The 14,504-nt window shown below is 42.4% G+C and overlaps 1 protein-coding gene across 6 annotated transcripts in view; it reads right to left on the bottom strand.

Moving 5' to 3' along the window:
* The window catches only part of LOC110397612 (tripartite motif-containing protein 2), an 87,058-nt gene that overhangs the window by 55,653 nt on the left and 16,901 nt on the right, over positions 1 to 14,504 (bottom strand). For 2 of the 6 annotated variants that reach the window (XM_021394119.1, XM_021394124.1), the window contains exon 1: positions 1,278 to 1,817. The exons of 1 other annotated variant lie outside the window; for it this stretch is intronic. The gene's annotated coding sequence lies outside the window, so the exon portion shown is untranslated. Of the gene's footprint in view, positions 1 to 123; positions 218 to 1,277; positions 1,818 to 14,138; positions 14,272 to 14,504 lie in introns of those variants that run through there. 3 more of the 6 variants (XM_021394122.1, XM_021394126.1, XM_021394129.1) reach the window with 3 other exon arrangements.

Genomic DNA, 14,504 nt, shown 5'->3' with positions numbered 1-14,504 from the left:
AGTGTTCATATGTGCTGTCAGGCCATGGACACTGCTTGTCTCATACCTTGCCTCAAAACCAAGACTCCACTGAACTCCTATTAGAAAATAACTTCCAAACAGTTCAGACCCAACCGCACTCACCTGACACAATAAAGGCATTAAACACATACATTATCCAGAAGCTCTTACTAGCATCACTGGTCACTTCTTCAGTTCTTTCATGAGCAGAAGCATGGAATTTTAAGGAAAGAGCTTCTGATGATTATGTCACAATAGCTGGTCACAGAACTGTTGGCCAGGTAACAAATCCATGGCCGTCAAAGACAAACGGTCTGAGGCTGCAACAGGAGGCAGCTTCTCTCACACCATGTCCTTAATGAATAGTCACTGCGTTTTCACCACAGTTTTGTTACACGCATGCAAATGGACATTTATGCAATTGTTTTGGCCTGACAAATATTTGACTTCAGGGTGATTATTGCCTTATTCTTGGTATACTACTTGGTACGCTATAATTTTTTTCTCTTACTTAAACCTATCAAACTTCCTGACAGTCTGCCCAGAATGCATTATGAAGATAGTAAAATAAAATAGCATGGAGAGGGAGGGGGTGCGGGGAAGGATGCTTAGCAGGAGAGATAAGCATCAGGTAATAGCTTGACTTGTTCTTCACAAAAGTAGAACAGAATATGGCAGCTTTGTCAGCTGCCAACTTCAAAAAACCTAACACCTGTGAGAAGTACAACTCTCCCTCTTAATTATACCTCGACATTGTCCTCTCAGCTTAGCAGAGTCGTTATTTTGCTTTGAATAAACATCACTATTCCTTTCCTAGGCAAGCTACTTGGCTCTGTTTCAATTATTTCTTTTAAATATTAAAGAGCAGGAAACATTTGTTTTCCCCTATCACATCCTCTCCTCTTTACACAGCATCACACAGTCCCCTTTGAAAGGCTGGCACTTACAGCAAGCTCGACAAGCAGTTCAATCAAAACATTTGCTATTGTATTTGCCAACTACAAACAACTTTATGCACACGCTCTGAAAAGGTTTAAAGGCTCTGACAGCCACCCGAAGTCGAGCTAGCACGATTGCCAAGGAAAGGTGGTGTCAAGGCACTCAGCCTCCACCACTATTACCCTGGATGCAGGAAGAGACGTGAAGACAAAGTGCTCGCTACTCCGCACGGCAGAGCTCCTGGCAAAGGCTCGCTGCTCAACCCCTGCTCTCCCAAAGCACTCGAGAGCACGAAAAGCACAAGGACAGTTAGAGACAAGTGTGAAAGGGTAACTTACATTGTTCAGAGAAACACTGGGAAAGGACTGCTGCGGAGTCTTCAGTATTTTACACTGATGTTGGCAGAGAAGACAGCCAAAAAAGTACACCTAAAGAAATATCTTATTTCTCGCTCTGTTCATTTACTCTGAGTCGCTCAGCATGAAGAAATCCAACAGCCAAAAGTTTATTCCGTCGTATTTCCGACTGATATGGCTGACTCTCCTTGGACACGTACCAATGATGCAGTAAAAATAGACAAAAGGGGGGGAGGGAAGAAGCAATCTAGCTTGAGCCTGAATCTTCTTAACACAGTGTTTCCTGTAAAAGCTACTTTTATGTTAGAAGCTCCCATCCCCACACTAACTTGCAGAGCACGGAGTCATCCATCTGGTTTTCATAAATTGCATATTACAAGCAAAGCAGGAAAAGTACACAGCCCGGTTTTCGCTGAACTCCCCAGGCACCAGCCTTACATGTAACCTGAGGTACAAAGGCTTTGAAAATAAACAGCCAGCCCCGCGCCGGTCTGCTCTCTGTCACGCATGTGGCTGTGTTGCCTGGCTGTCGCCTGGCAGCCCCCAGCCCCTGCGAGCCACTGCCCAGGGAGATGCTGGGCAGCGCTCCCCCCAAGGGAAACAAAGGGAGCCTGCAGCTTCCCTCCCAGCATGAACAGCCTTTCCGGAACGGGAATTTAAAATAAATACACGTTTAACAAAAAATAAATAAATAAACTGTGCTTTACTTAAAACAGTTCTACTGTGTGGCAAGTCATGAACAACCTGGTTTTTATTAACAGCGAACAGAATGCTGAATCACATGCTTTAAACACTTCCAGGAGGGAAGTAAATATACTGTGGGTTTTTTTGATTTGTTGTTGTATTTTCCTCTCCGGTAAATCTCAGAATTAGTGGAGAGCTGCCTGACGGAAAGCCTCTGAGGCGATCCCGTCCATTAATTACAACAATGAGCATTTTAATCAAAAGCATCACAAGCAAAATCTCTAAAAGCACCCAGAGAAAGCTGGTGACTTGAAGCTCCTAAAGCCACTTTCACACCCTATTTTCAGCTATTTAAAAGTCTACTGCCGTGATTAAATCCAAGTGCCAGAGGCTTGAGGGCTCATACACGGGTTTTTTTGATAGCTTAAGGTCAGTACTAAGCTGCATTGTTTTTCTAACAAAAAACTGGGGAAATAATTTCCCTCTTGTCTGTCAGATGAAGAGATTTGCGTTACTTGAAATAAGAAAATGTTGTTATTCTTGCGTTCTTTTTCTTTAAAATATCAAGTTTTATTTAGTCTTCAGTCTCACCAGAGGACTTTTGCAAGCTTTCCCATTGGGAATAATCTCACTCAGCTGCACAGTGAGAATCTCTAAATGAGGCAGCTTTCATTAAAGCATGAATGAGAGAAGCGAGTCATCAACAAAGTAAAAACACCACTGTAAACAGTCTGCCTCAAAATCCCAAGTCTTGTCACTTGCTCCATTTCTCATCTTTGCATGATTATGATCCTCAACCTTGTGGGAATCGAATGTTGTTTCTGCATTAGAACAAGATAAGAATTTTCTTGATTTCATGGCCTCTGCTACCATTTGGGTCCTTTATTAAAAACTAGCTAGCAACAATTTATGTATAGCCAGCACGAAAATATATGTTATACCTTGTCATACACATTGCAAGAATATCCTGCATGAGACTGAACGAACCTGAGAACAAGTCATGACATGCCCAAGGAAGTACCTAAAGAGGCATCGGGAAGGCCAGGCATCCCCCCCTCGGTGCTCTTTGTTTAACAAAGGAAGCGTCCTTTGGACAGAACGGAAGAAGCTTTGGAGAAAATCACCGTATCAACATGATAAGAAGAGTACTGAGACATCTTGGAAACAGCAGGATGGCGACTGACTGGCACAAGATAACACATTAATTAACAAGTGTCAGAATGTAATTAACAAATGTAAAGCTTTGGTACTCCAGATACCTGGAGTACCCAGCCAAAGGGAAACAGGGGAGGGGGTAGGCAAAGGGGGAAACAAGGTACAAAAGCTGTCATACTGTGTCCATAGGTGCGCTCCTGTTTACAGGACACCCGCCACTGCAATAGCAAATTAAATCTGCTTTTATCAGAGATACTCTCCTGATAAATTATTTGGATATTTACAACAACCTGGATCCACGATTGATATGATTAGATTGGATTGATACTTTAAAAAATAAATAAAAAAAATTAGTATATGCAAAGGAGAAAACTATAAAGTAATTTTCTTCACGTGCACTTTTGCCTGTGCTGTCACAGTTCTTTTCAAATAGCTGTAGAAGTCATTGAATAATTTCAGTCAAATCTAATAGTGGGCTAGAGCTCTTAAAGCTGTTATATTACTACAGCTTTTGTGAAAACAGGCAGCCCTCCAGATGAGTGAAATACAATCTTGTGATCCAATGTAAAAGGCTACACATGAGCTCAGTCATATTATTAGACACACAAACAGAAAGTACATGAGAATAGATTTCATGTGTCCTACTACTCAAATGCCACCATGGCTGTATATCTTTGGCCTTCATTCTGGCATTTTTTCTTCTTTCTTTTTTTTTTTTTTTTTTTTGTTCTGTTCCCCCATCAGTAACAGCAAAACACTTGAAATGCAGAGACATCACCTAAAGCAAAGATATCTTTTTGATACAGCAGTAAACAGGGGTTTGTTAACAGTTATTTTTCCTCTCAGTGAGCAAGAGAAGTGAATACTTCCTTTTTTCATCAGGACTGATATTTTCCATAAAATCAAAGGACTTGATCCTGGTTACGGTTGGACTGGATGATCCTAGAGGTCTTTTCCAACCTTGGTGGTTCTATGATTCTGTAGAAGAGCAGAGTTCAGATCTGAGAACAGAAACTGTTTCATGGGGGGTGCAGCAGAGTAGCAGTTGTGTGGCTTTCTGGACACACAGGCTCTCTTTTCATTCATACTGATATAGCACATGACAAATTGAATGACTTATCTTTAGAATAAAAATTCCTTTTTGGTCAGATGTGGTATAAAAGTGGAGAGTCACTGGAAATTACAGCTCTCGGTTTGTGATGCTGGTCCAGACAGTATTTTATTTCCCTGAGGAATAAAGACATTAATTTACACTTATCTCATGGGTACCCTTTGATATACCTTCTTTCTCAAAATAAGTAGAAAGATACAGCTTAGATCTTGACTATACTGATTATATGCAGCTTTGTGCTTAAATTTTTGAAAATTTTTTTTAAACTACATTGTATGCTCCTTAAAGCAAGGAAAATTGCTCAGTCAGTGACACACAGGTTATGATGCGTGGTAGGCAGTAGAAAATGTCTCTCTTGGATTGGATTCTGCTCCCATTGAGTCCACAGTGTGGCTGTGCTGGAATTTCTGTATTGTAAAGGTACAGATGAAAGCAATTTATTCTCGTTGTTTTGAAGTTTAAATACCAAGAAAGTGATGCACAAAAGGTCTGGGTTCAGTGGAGGAAGCACTTTGCCACAAAATTTTAATCTATGAAATTGCCAAGATGATGGGAACTCAGGACAGCAGATTAACAAACCAGGGATGCAACACAGCTGTGTGCTCATCTTTCATTCTAACAGTAGACTAGTAGGTGTAGGACTTAATGTAGATTTCAAATCAGTTACAGTTTAAGTTCCCGATGACTCTTCTGACACAAACAAGCTGGCACGCTTTGTACAGACTGAAAAACCGTTAAGTCAGATAAACAGACAAATCTACCCTCGGAGATGTTTAAGGCAGAACTTAAATTCACTTACTGTCAAATAATTATTATAATCATAGAAACGGTCAGGTTGGAAAAGACCTTCAAGATCATAGAGTCCAACTGCAACCTAACCATACTACCCTAACTCTAACAACCCACCAGTAAATCATGTCCCTGAGCACCACATCCAAATGGTTTTTAAACACATTCAGGGATGGTGACTCAACCATCTCCCTGGGGAACCTGTTCCAGTGCTTTACAACCCTTTCTGTAAAGAAGTTTTTCCTGATATCCGACCTAAACCTCCCCTGGCACAACTTTAGGCCATTTCCCCTTGTCCTGTCACCTGTCACCACTGAGAGACCAAGCCTGCTCTTGCTGCAATCACCTTTCAGGTACTTGAAGAGGGCAATAAGGTCTCCCCTCAGCCTCCTCTTCCCCAGACCAAACATCCCCAGTTCCTTCAGTCGCTCCTCATAGGGCATATTCTCCAAGCCCTTCAACAGCCTTGTTGCCCTTCTTTGGACCTGCTCCAGCACCTCAGTGTCCTTTCTGTACTGAGGTGCCCAGAACTGAACACAGTACTCGAGGTGAGGCCTCACCAATGCCGAGTCCAGGGGCAGGATGACTTCCCTAGTCCTGGTCACCACACCATTCCTGATACAAGACAGGATGCCATTGGCCTTCTTGGCCACCTGGGCACACTGCTGGCTCGTATTCAGCTGACTGTCCATCAGCACACCAAGGTCCCTTTCCACCAGGCAGCTTTTCAGCCACTCCTCCCTAAGCCTGCAGGGTTGCCTGGGGTTGTTGTGACCAAAATGCAGGACTTGACACTTGGCCCTATTGAAACTCATACAGTTTACCTTGGCCCATCAATCCAGTCTATCCAGGCCCCTCTGTAGTGCCTTTCTACCCTCAGCCAGCTCAACACTCCCTCCCAACTTGGTGTCATCTGTGAACTTACTGAGGGTGCACTCAATCTGCTCATCAAGATGATTCATAAAGATGTTAAATAGGAGTGGTACCAGCACCGAGCCCCGGGGGATACCACTTGTGACTGGCTGCCAACTGGATTTAACTCCACTGACCATAACTCTTTGGGCCCGGCCATCCAGCCAGTGTTTCACCCAGCAGAGCGTATGCCCATCCAAACCACGGACAGCCAGCTTCTCCACAAGGATGTTGTGGGGGACAGTGTCAAAGGCTTTACTGAAGTTCAGGTAGACCACATTGACAGCCTTACCTTCATCCACTAAGCAGGTCACCTCGTCATAGAATGAAATCAGGTTTGTCAAGCAGGATCTACCATTCATGAACTTGTGCTGACGAGGCCTGATCCCCCTGGTTGACCTTTAATTGATCCGTGATGGCTCTCAAGATTATCCATTCCATAATGTAGATTCTGGCACTGACAATAAACCATTTTTTAAGATAATTATCTGTAATATTATAAATTGTATTACTACCAGCATTTTAAAACCAGCACATGAAATATCTTGGATCTAGGTTCAGGTGCTGAGTTGGTATTAAACTTATGGTGACCTCACTTAATGTGTATTTTGTTTTAGCATTTCTGCTTGTTGCCCAGAGACTTGAGTTTGGCAAAAGCCTGATCCCCTCTAAAAAGGCACGTAATTGTCAGCTGATGATCTGAAAACAGAATACACTATGGTAATCCTTTGCAGCCTGCTCCTACTGTTAGACTGGGAGTAGGCTGCTTCAGTGCTGTTGGTATTTTGCTTTAATACGCAGTACCACTCCTCTTCCACATCAAGCGAGTAAACAGCTCAGACAAAAATAATTCATTGCAACCTTGATGTTGTAGTCAGAGAAGCCCTAAGACTGATTATATTTTCACTACAGGCTGCAGTAGCCTCTGGCTGTCCCCAGGAAAAAGGGAGAAGAAGCACAGCACTAAGCCACTTTTTCACATCAACTCTCACTTAACGTTTCTGACTGCAGGGATCTGGGCCTGCCTGGGGCGCACAATCTGATTCTGAGAGCTTTGGTGACATGGAGGCATCGTAGCTTTTTCCCTTCTAAGTGAGCTCTGAATCGACAGTCAGTCTCCAGGCTCCTATTAAATCATGATGTCTCAGCATTACTGTTTTTCACAAACTTTCATTTACATAAGTAAGCTTTCTTTCAAAAGCAAGTGTCCAGGAAACACTGATGTAATACTTTTTTATGTGGGTGTATTCATAAAAAGTCCTGAACCAAAAGTAATGCATCCAAATCCTTTTTGTTTGAAAACATCGTTCATCCAAGAATCAGAAACGTTAACATGTGACCAATAGTACAAAGAAATGAGCACATGGGGAACCACACCAAACAGTTCAAAAGCCCCTGCGGGGCTGAAGTTTCTTCACAAGGTATGTGTTGTATACTGGATGGCTTATTTGGCAAGAGAAGCAGAAAGGGCTACATTTTCTAAAAAAACATACCACGCTTGAATATTTCTTGGCTAAGTATACCTCCAAACTTTGCCTGGAGCCATGCATTCTTACAGCACACAAGGGGCTTCTATATGCCTAACTTACCCTGCTTTTCTGCCTTCAAATACAAGGAGAAAGGGAAGAGGGAGCTATTTTGAGATCCCTGCACTGAGGAACTTGAAATTCTAGAGAGGAAGAAACAGCCTCCTGTTTCTCCAGCTCCAAACACTGGAATGTAGTGGGAAAGACTGAGGGTGGGAGGAGACTACGTTAGGGAGCAGAAGGCTTTGGGGGGAGATATTAAGGGCTATGAGGCAAGCAGAATAAGCATTTTAAATGGCACGGAGTGAAGAGATGCAGGAGAGGATCTGGGATACGTGGGAAAAATGTAGCTCTTTGGTGGGAAGAGAGGAATTGTGGCAGAAAGCTGGAGAGGTTTGTGAACTATGTGGTTGAGGTAGAGAGGCATGGGCTGTAGTAAGCAAGGAGCTAGATGCTCTGTACTGGAATGAGCTGGAAACTGGGGCAAACAGTGAGGGGCTTTAGGCTAGGAGACATTAAAATCTAGAGTGAAAGCCTTGCAGGGTGTGCAGGACTTTGAAGCAGGTGTAAATAGAAGAAATCTCAGTTGAGGATACTCTAAGTAAGATATTTAGGTATTTACTTGAGCATATATTTGAGAATGTTTCCCCTGATTTTCCCACCCATGCAATCAAGTTTTCCTACTCTTATTGCCAAAGCCACAGAAATACTGGCTAACGTATTCCAATCTGTTTATTGGAGCGTAAAAGCATTACATTTTCTAGAGCTACTGGGAACAGAGAAAATGTTCTGGTGTAGCTCTGGATCCCAAAATGCACATAAGAATCAAGCGTAGATTTCAAAGAGACTAAGAGAAGGTATCAGGAAGAAATGATGGGGAAAATGGAGGAAAGGAGGAAAATTTCTTTAGACAGTGAGTCTCAAGAACACTACATCTAAAAACTGTTGTATGCTGAAAGTTCAGACGCTGGAGTTAATATTAACCAAATAGCTATCAACTTGAAAAGAAGGCCAAAGGTACTGCTCAGGTATTAAGCATCCCAATTAGAAGCAGAAATTAAACCACACACACTAAAAAATACTGTAATTCTCACAGTCCGTTTTCAGCCCTTAAATAACCAGGCCTGCTGCTGCCATTATAGAATCATAGAATTACCAGGAATTTTGCCAGAGTAAGATCTGCAGAATTCCATGCCATGACATGGATATGACAAACATTAGCATCCGAATTAAGAGCAGTTTAGGGCATTATACTATACCTTAGGGAGCATTAACATAAATTGTCCACTAAAGACACTGTGCAAGGAGAAAGAGGTCAGGAAGAAAGTGAGCCCCAGTAGGAAATGATGAGGGAAACTGCAGTGCTAGCCTTGAAGCTTAATGGGTACTATGCTTCTCAGTTTCACATGCTATGAACAACCAACAATAAGAGGGAATGGCTGACAACAGCCATGATAATTTTTCTAGACAGCAGCAACCAGGACAGAACACAGCATGCTGCCCACTCAATTAAGGTCTTTTTTTTTTCTACAAGCTCAAATTGCTGCTTTCTTAAACCTCCGACCTAACTACAGAGGCAAAAAGGAAGGAAACTTAATTATTTTAAAGCTCCTTTGTGGATGAAGGAGCAGTGGCATCTATATTATTTCCTGCCTACTGGAGCACATACTGGGACACAGTCAGTTTTCTAGGTCTGAGAGAGGTGAGCTAGAAAGAGGAATCTCGGTGGGCCATCTGGTGGCTGCAATTTATTTTATACCACTTTCATATGTATCCTAGAAGAAGTTGGTTAGCTAGACTATGCCATTCCCACACTATCAAAACAATGCTACAGTGCAGACAGCTCAGTCCCATACACCAGTGATTCCAGTAAGGAGAAAGCATAGGGCTTGCCTGTGGAGGTCAAGGGATCATCTTCTCAGCATGGGAACACAGCAGACCCAGTACAAATATCTGTATATTGCTGATGCCTGTTTTCTTCAGCATTCCTGGCCAGCTGAAAGGCCAGGTACACAGAACAGCAGGGAGAGAAGACAAAGAAACCCTGTTAAACACAGATTTAAAGCAGCATAGGCCTGAAGGCTGCCTAGCCACTGTAATTGTCTCTGCCACAGGCATAGAAGGTAGGCGGCGATCCCTTTTCTTTCTGCCTTGACCTGTGTTTCCCCCTATATTGTAGGGTGGCTAGCCTACAAGACTGGCCTTGGAGCAACTTCCTGGTTGAAAAACTTCTGCTCTCCCTTCAGGGTGAATTTTGAACATATAACCTGCATCACAATTGTTTTCTTTCCTAAATGCAGTACTTTATTTGAGTAATGCCACCAAACAAACTTTGACAGCAGAAGGAGACCCTCTGCTTTTGATGTTCAAGGGAGAGTTGACTACAACAATTGTTCTATTTTTTCTTATGTTAAATACAAAAGGCTGCATGCCTGCCATAGTTTTCATTTTATATAATCAAGTAGCATTTAGCAACAACAACATTCCTTACCTAGAAATGGATCTAATACCTAGGAGAATAGACTTGAAAAAATGCAATTAAAGATTTTAAAAACTTTCACAGGTGTGGGTGAAGGTTGAGAATATTCATGGAATCGTAGAATCATAGAATCATTTGGTTTGGAAGGGACCTTTAAGATCATCTAGTTCCAACCCCTGCTACAGGGGGGGAACCCTATACTAGGTTCTGCCTCCCACTAGACTAGGTTGCTCACAGCCACATCCATCCTGGCCTTGAGTGCTTCCAGGGAGGAGGCATCCACAATCTCACTGGGCAACCTGTTCCAGTGTCCCACCACCCTCACAGTAGAGAATTCCCTCCTAATATCTAGTCTAAATCTACCCTCTTCCAGTTTAAAGCCATTTCCCCTCATCACATTTTACGTGCCCTTATAAAAAGTCCCTCCCCAGCTTTCCTGTAGACCCCCTTCAGGTACTGACAGGCTGCTATAAGGTCCCTCTGGAGCCTTCTCTTCTCTAGGCTGAAGAGCCCCAGCTCTCTCAGCCTTTCCCCATACGGGAGGTGCTCCAGCCCTCTGATCATCTTCGCGGCCCTCCTCTGGATCTGCTCCAACAGCTCTATGTCCTTCTTGTGCTGGGGGGCCCAGAACTGGACAGAGTACTCCAGGTGGGGTCTCACAAGAGCAGAATAGAGGGGCAGAATCACTTCCCTTGACCTGCTGGGCACACTTCTCTTCATGCAGCCCAGGATAGAGTTGGCCTTCTGGGCTGTAAGCACACGCTGCCAGCTCATGTTGAGTCTTTCATCAATCCACATCCCCCAAACCCTTCTCCCTCAGGGCTCCTAATATCCTCCATGTTAGCATGGAGAATATTAGTCAGAGGGTTCTGATTTAAGAGAGAGGACAACTTATCCATGGAAGCTGAGGAGGGATTGTTTGCAAACCTCTGCCTCTATCCCAGATACCTGAGTACTGATGGTGAGGGATTTTACAAGGAAATCTACCCATACCTGGAAGAAGGCTGCCACTGCTTCTTTCAGGCACTTAAATATTTTTTCTTTTACCTGACAGTTCAGTCTTCTGGTCAGACTCAAGCAGCTGAAGACTCTCTCTTATCCTAATCTTAACTGATAAATGTCAAGCGTAACAGGTGCTCTATTGATGCATCTTGTAATAAGTTGAATACCTCAGAGGAAAAGCACACTTAAAATCTCCTGTTTTCACTAAGAATTGGAATGCTCAGTGTCATAAATTACAACTCAAAACTTGTATTAATCTAGGTAGCTGCTCTTTCCCAAGAGATCCACCAGTTTTGGGAGCTCAGCTGACATTGTCAAGGGCAAAGAAGGGGAAATCTAGAAGACCATACTCAACTTTATGGGCTTTGTAACCTGGTAACCATATTTGTCAATTATTAGCAAGAGGTCAGGGTTTTGGTCACCCCCAAATTAATAGCCTCCATCAACTGCTGTATTACTGAACAGTAGCATGAGTGCAGCTATATTGTAAATATGTCTGCAGAATGAAGACTCAGCCTCAGGGCAATGTTGGCAAGGGATCCTACAGTCAACATGCAGCACACCAACAGAGCCAGAGGAAGAAAATGAATTGCAGTAAAAACGCAGCCCTTGGAAGCAGATCTTAGTTCTACTTCCAGCTTTCTTGCTGACTTCATTTCACTCTTTTGTAAATTGAGGATGATATGCTAATCTGCTTCCCAGGCTATCTGAAAGCTGACTTAATAAGTATTAGTCAATCATTTTGTTTTCACACACTGCCTATCATCTTAGAATCAGAAAACACAATTATTGTATATGCTGTTCACAGTAGTCAGGTTTTTCAGGAAGGATGTTGATTCAGTGTCCTCTTTTAGCAACCCCTGTGAATACATCTTGAAAATTATCTCTCTGGGAAGAAGACAAATCAATTTTAATCTGCTGCCTGTTTACTCTGATGTAAATCAAATAGGCCCAGTCTATCTCTACAGAGCAAGCCGGGTTGTGCTGAGCTTGTGATGCACAAGGGAGTTCTTTCGTTAGTCAAGAGACAGACAATGTGGCAAGCATATTGATTATTCTTCTGTATTGTGAGAGCACAGCAAAATCTCTTAGGTGTGTGTTTATGTCTGATGTGTATCTTATTGTTTTCCTTCTTAATTACTGAGATCCAGGTTTCTTAATCTGTAGACAAAAACCAATTTCATTTTCATCTTTAGTACTTGAGTCTTACTATCTGTTGCTTAGTGAGAGTGACTGAAAACCTCTGGCCTCTGGTCACAATCTGGTACAGAAGCAGCTCATTTCTGTAATTAGCTTTTGTTCACACACTGTAGCGCTAAAGCGGTCTTAGTCTCAGAGTTTAACCATTCTTTTTAGTGTTTTAACAATAAAACAATTTCCGCAAGTATCAAGATCCCTATAGTTAAAATGTACTAAGTACAATAGCTGACCATCATTTGGCCAGTTTTATTTACAGATTCTTGTCTAAATATCTACTAATCATTATTTCATGCAGATAAAATTGCTCGAGTGCCCCTCTGCAATTCAGGACTCACTAAATGAAGCAGTCCTTAGAAGCATTATGGAGCGTATGAGAGTTGATCCAAGAGTCTAAAACTGCATTAGAACTGTCTGCAGACACAGTGTACAACCCCAGAACATGAGCAGCAGGGCAGAGACAAATGCACAGCTCTCAGGAAACCTCCTTGTGGGCCTATCCATAGAGGGCAACGTAGGCAAGCTAGAAACAACATGGCATCATACCTCTCCTGGGTTTTTGTTTTGTTTTGGGTTTTCTTGGTCATAACCCAGGGCTAACCAGAATCTGATTGACATTTAGAAGAGTAGTTCTGTGACTTTAAAAACAGACACTGTAAACACATTACCAGTGGCAGCTTCTTTTTTTTTTTTTTTTCCCCTAGGTATCATGAACTCAAAGCCTGAGCTGAACAGATCTCAGCACCTCTTGTTCAGGAGGGAGCTGAAGAAATACACTACAACAGAAATTCAATATTGCCAAGATGGTCCTCAAGAAAGGAGGCAAGATTGAATTGCTGTTGTTGTGCCATCTGGGGCGCTTCCAGCCATGCCAGAAAAAGGAAGAAACACTAACAGTACTGTTACAGCCTGGTCTGCTTCATGCTTCCCTCTTAGTTTCAAGCTCAGAGCAGTTTGGATAAGCAGCCAAAGCATGAGGTATTTCTCTTAGCCAGTCTGAACCTCAGGAGGTACACAAAGACATTTCCAAAAATTACCACTAGCATTGTCCAATAGGATTTTGTAAAATAAATAAAAGGAAGAAAAACAAATAATGTAGTCCAACAGCCACAGACTGCTGAGTGATGGATGATACTGATTTTGCTCTGCAAGTCACTTAATCTGTCATATTTCTATTTTCTTCATTTATAAAAGGAGATTTAAATATGAGCTCTGCAGCTAAGACATGAAATTTAGACAGACTGACCAAAGCTTTAGGGGCAGAGCAGGTCTGAGATTCTACATGGTGCCCAGCTCTGATAGAGACATGATGATTTTCTTTGCAGGAGAAAGTTTGAAAAGTCCATCAGTATTTGACATGCAGGATTAAGCTGAAGCACACTATCCAAAGTGACACTGAAGACAAAAAAGTCAAGCTCAAATCTCTTCAGTCTTTTGCTCTATAGAGCTGTGAACTTTTCATCATAGCAGCCAGGAAAGTGGACTGAAATCTCTGAAAATGACTTTGCTTTTCCTACAGCTAGGCATATATCTTAGAATACAGCTGCACCTATCAGTATTATAGATGTCATTTTACTGTATCTCCTATCTAGACCTTTCATACAATGTCATTTATGACCTTGCAAAAACTGCTATTATTTGAGACACAGCTGGATGATTAAGTACTGGAAACGCCGCTAAAAAGGAGAATAAAACGCTAAAAACTTAACTCTTATATTTATACATATATAAACTGTCAAGTTTAAATGGGTTGTGTCCTCACTGACTTTTTCCCTCTTGCCTCCGAGGAAGGTCTTCTTTGAGATTGAAATAGTGTAGTCCTTGTAGTCATGACACTGCATACAAAGCAGTTACTCTTTTACTTCATGCAGGAGAAAATATTTTAAGAGCTGCTTGTCTGAATGACAGCACCTACCTGCCTTGCTGAAACATCTGTCCAATAAGAAAATCCTATGAGAAAAGCCTCAGTGAGTCAGAAGGCTACTTACTGCAGTTCCATAGAGACCAGACAGGAGTATCAGAGGCTGAACTGCACCCTGCCTCTGATCAGAAGATTTAGCTCCCTGCAGCATTCACACGGTTGGTCCCATTATGGCCATCACGACGCTGTGTTGAAGGACGGCCTTGCACAAACATAAACAGCTTGTCAGCACAAGCCAAAGAGGCGGGCCTGCCCTGCTGGCCACAATGCGAGCCAATGATTAGCTTCTTTGCATTCTGGTTGTTCAAGATACCGTGTTTCATTCTTAAGCAGATGAGCAAAAGGGGCTGCTAGGAAGGAGTAGCACTTGACAGCGTACTGCCAGGCCATAAAATGGTTAAAGCAGAAGGAAAAAGAATTTCAGAAAAAAACA

Source organism: Numida meleagris, chromosome 4, assembly GCF_002078875.1.
Source record: "Numida meleagris isolate 19003 breed g44 Domestic line chromosome 4, NumMel1.0, whole genome shotgun sequence".
NCBI classification, from domain to species: domain Eukaryota; kingdom Metazoa; phylum Chordata; class Aves; order Galliformes; family Numididae; genus Numida; species Numida meleagris.
The sequence above is the reverse complement of the archived record's forward strand: the minus strand, read 5'-3'. Positions and strand labels throughout refer to the sequence as shown.